This window comes from Chrysochloris asiatica, unplaced genomic scaffold, assembly GCF_000296735.1.
Source record: "Chrysochloris asiatica unplaced genomic scaffold, ChrAsi1.0 scaffold00409, whole genome shotgun sequence".
NCBI classification, from domain to species: Eukaryota; Metazoa; Chordata; class Mammalia; order Afrosoricida; family Chrysochloridae; genus Chrysochloris; species Chrysochloris asiatica.
The window spans coordinates 513251-517688 of NW_006408927.1; positions in this window are offsets into that span (position 1 = coordinate 513251).

Below are 4438 nucleotides of genomic sequence, written 5' to 3' on the forward strand. Positions count from 1 at the left end.
AAGCTATTTGGTCTATTCCTCTAAGAGTGGGCTAATACATATTGATTATTGGAGTCCTGGTGTGGCGCTGTGGGCTAATGCGCTGGATTACAAAGTCAGTTTGATCCATAAGGTTGGCAGTTCAAGCGCATCAGCCTCTCCTTGGAAACCCTGTACAGGGTTGCTATAGGTCAGAATCGACTCACCAGCACTTAACAACAACAACAACAACAATCCATATTGATTAGGAGGAGTGGCATGTTGACAATTCATCGGTTTTCAGTAAAGGAGCGCAGGCTTCCTGGAAATGTGAGTGTTAAGCGTTATCCTTGTCTGCCTGTGCTGCTTCCATTAGGGTTTCAGGGCTTGATAACCTTATCTTTGTCACCAGGCTGTTCTTGTCAGTGTTACTATTCTTGTTGGACTAGAGTTGTCCTTCCCCCTTCCTTGTTGTTGTTGTTGTTGTTAAGTGCCGTCGAGTCGGGCTTCCTTAATCCCTGTTTAGTAGGAGAGGACTCAGGGTAAAGGGGTGGATATGAAACCAGAGTAAGAGGGGCCTAGGGTCCAGGAGTTCTAACCTGACCCTGACAAGATGGGGTGGGTTTGGAAGCTAATATGGCTAAAATGTATCATCACCATGGGGGAGGTGCAAAGGGCTTTTGCCTACAACCAGCCAATTGACAGTAGATGTAACTATGGTATCTTTCCCTCAAACCATCAAATTAGGTGTTTGCCAAGTTTTATCCTGCAAGAAATTGGAGGGCCCAGTGTTTAGCTCAATGAATGTCTCCACTGTCAGTGACAGGGAGCCAAGAACCTCAATTTGGGTCTATGGAATGGGTGCCCAACTCATAAGCAATATGGAGCCTGGAGATCTCTCCTTGGATCTCCTGATCCACATATTTATCTAAACTCCATTGGAGTTCCTAACGAGCTTAAAGCTGCTTCCTTGAGTGTTGATGGTTGATTCAAGAAGAATGAAGTCCTTGACAACTTCAATCTTTTCTCCATTGATAAGAATTATTGGTCCAGTGGTGAGGATTTTTGTTTTCTTGACATTGAGATGTAATCCATACCGAAGGCTGTGCTCTTTGATCTTCATCAGTAAATGTTTAAGGTCCTCTTCACTCTCAGCGATCAAGGTCGTATCATCTGCATATCGCAGGTTGTTAATGAGTCTTCCTCCAATCCTGACGCCACATTTTCCTTCATAGAACCCAGCTTCTCGTATTATTTGCTCAGCATACAGGTTGAATAAGTTTGGTGAAAGAACACAACCCTGTCTCACACCTTTCCCAATTTTAAAACATTCAGTGTTTCCCATGTTCTGTTCGAATAACTGCTTCTTGGTCTAGGTACAGATTTCTTAGAAGTACAATTAAGTGTTCTGGAATACTCATACTTCTCAATGTTGTCCATAGCTTGTCATGATCCACACAATCGAAAGCCTTTGCATAGTCAATAAAGCACAGGTAAACGTCCTTCTGATATTCTCTGCTTTCATATTAGTCTCATATTGTTGTTGTTGTTAAGTGCCATCGAGTCGGTTCCAACCCATAGCAACCCTGTACAGGGTTTCCGAGGGTGTAAATCTTTACAGGAGTAGAAAGTCTCATCTTTCTCCCATGGAGTGGCTGGTAGTTTTGAACCGCTGACCTTAAGGTTCGCAGCCCGATTTGTAACCACTACGCTACCAGAGCTCCTTTAGTAGGTGGAATTTCAGACATGGTCTGTACTTGGTTTAAGCATTTGGCGCCGTGAGCAGGATTCTTTGCAATGGCTCCAGACCTGAGAAATTGTGAGGTTGGGGGGTTGGTGTGGGGAGAACGAAGGGGAATGGGATCAAATGTTTCATCTGAAAGGAGAGCAGCTTCTGGAGTTGTCTGGAGCTGATGTCATGCTGGATAGAAAGATGGCTGATCTGTGGCCAGGGCCTACTGGAATCCACCCTGCCAGAAGCCCAAGGCCATATGCATATGAATGGGGTTAATCCAAGGTGGAGGGAAAGATTGAACTTGAGTGTTTTAAAATATTAATATATTTGACTGCTTTATGGATATTGGCTTCTCCTGCTTATTACTGTAAAATAGCCTACATGTGTAATCAGAATATTGAGAATTATGATTACGGAAAATTTGTGAGCTGGCCTTCGGCCTATACTTGATTGAATTTACTAAAACGGGAGTTAGAAATTGTCCAGAACTTTAAGGTGGAATCTTGAACTCCACCCAGAACTTCAGAGTTGAGACATTTGCATTTGAAAAGGCATGCACACCAACCCAGAACAGTTAAAGAGCAGGAGATTTGTGATTGAAAGAAAGCATTTTGAGTTTCAGAGACTTCAAGGCAAGGAAAGTTGGCCCATCAAAGAAAACCCCCTTCTAGGACTGAGAGTTGAAGGGAACCAGCCAGCAGTCAGCTTGCTGATGATCACCTGGGTCTACTTGTGAATGGAATTGGGGGGAACGTTCTATTGGCACCATTGACTTTGATATGAAGCAAGAGGGAAAGCTGATTGTTTTGAAGTTCAGGGAGGTATGTGTGATCTCCCAAGCTTGCGGTTGGTTCTCATTTGACCTAGCTTGGATGGCTCGGGTTGTTGAGCTGTCTAGAGCCTGAACAGATGAATAATATGAAGATGTTGAATACTCTGACAAGCATCAACTACTACAATTGGATGGACTTTTGCTTATGGATGCAGTTCCTAAAAATTCCCATCAGAATGGAAGTCTCTTCAGATCAGGGAACATGCATGTCCTCTCAGAGTATTGGGTTGTTGTTAAGTGCCATCGAGTCGATTCCGACCCACAGCGACCCTGTATGGGGTTTCCAAGGAGCAGCTGGTGAGCTTGAACAGCCAATTTTGCAGTTCAAGTGACTTTGCAGTCTGATGCATTAACTCACAGCACCCCGCCAGGACGGGCAATTTAGACATTGCTGTTGGAATTCTGGTGTGGCACTGTGCGCTAATGCGTCAGACTACGAGTTCATTTGAACTGTAAGGTCGGTGGTTCAAGCTCACCAGCTGCTTCTTGGAAACCCTATACAGGGTTGCTATGGGTCGGAATCGACTTGAAGACACTTAACAATAAAAATTGGAGTCCTGGTATGGCTCTGTGGATTAATGCACCAGACTGCAGGTTGGCAGATTCCCTGTGCATGGCCAATTGACAAAGACTTTTATTAACTTAGCTCAGAAAAACCCCTCCTGCATTTCCCCTTTACTGGGCACTTTGGAGTTTACAATCTTTCCCTAATGGGCCAACTAGTCCCTTCTGCTACTTCCTTGATGGGTGTGTTCTTATTTTAAGAGTTTAGTAAGTCAACTAGTCCCTTCCTCTTCTCAGAGTTCCCTTTTGTCATGCCAACATGCTACCCCCAAGATTTCCTTGATGCTGAAGGTGGATCACCCCAACAGCTATTTCTCACAATCCCCACTGACTAGTTTTCCTCTTCTCTGGATGATTCTGGTAAAAGGGGTGTGGAATGATGCTGATGTTGTTGTCGTTGTTAAGTGCAGTCAATTCAGACCCATAGTGACCCTATATAAGGTTTCCGAGGAGCAGCCGGTGAACTTGAACCGCCAACTTTGTAGTTCAAATGGCTCTGTAGTCTGGCGCATTAACCCACAGCGCCACATCAGGACTCCAGTAATGATGCTGATAAGATTTTATTATTTCAATTGTAATTGTTAGTGGTATTGATTATGATAGTCAGAACTGTCATTGTAGAAGATCTGTAGCTAAACATAGGGAATAGTTATTTTTCATTTCAGGAACGGACAATCCCAGAACCATCAAGAAGGAAGGGCACGAGTGAAACTTGGGATCCTACCTGAAGAAGCAGTGACAGCAGAGATGGTGGTGGAAGTGATGATATAGAGCAGCTAGGGACTCTGGGGCCATGGACTGAATGAGGCTGTGTACCTATGGGCTGGAGATTGGCTTTTGGGCATTTATGTGTGCATCAAATATTTCCGATTTATGCATTTGTGATATATAAGGGAGAAATGGGGTCAGTGCATTTTCAGTTGTATGTGCTTTAGATATATTATGTCAGGCGTGTGAGAAACGACTCTTGTGGGCGTGATCCATCGTCAGGCATTCATGAAGTTGCTGGACCTGGCAGGCTGATTGTTGAAACCAGCAGGCTGTTTCAGGACAGCTGCTGTTAGATGCCATTGAGTCATAGTGACCCATTAGCGACCTTACGCACAGCAGAATGAAACATTGCCCGGTCCTGGGCCAACCTCACCACTGTTGTCACACTTGAGTCCATCGATGATGCCACTTGGCCAATCCATCTATTGAGGCTCTTCCTCTTTTTCTCTGACCCTCCACCTTACCAAACATGATATCCTTCTCTAGTGACTGGTCCCTCCTGACAATATGTCCGAAGTATGAGAGATGAAGTTTGGCCATCTTGGCCTCCAAGGAGCACTCTGGCTGCACTTCTTCCA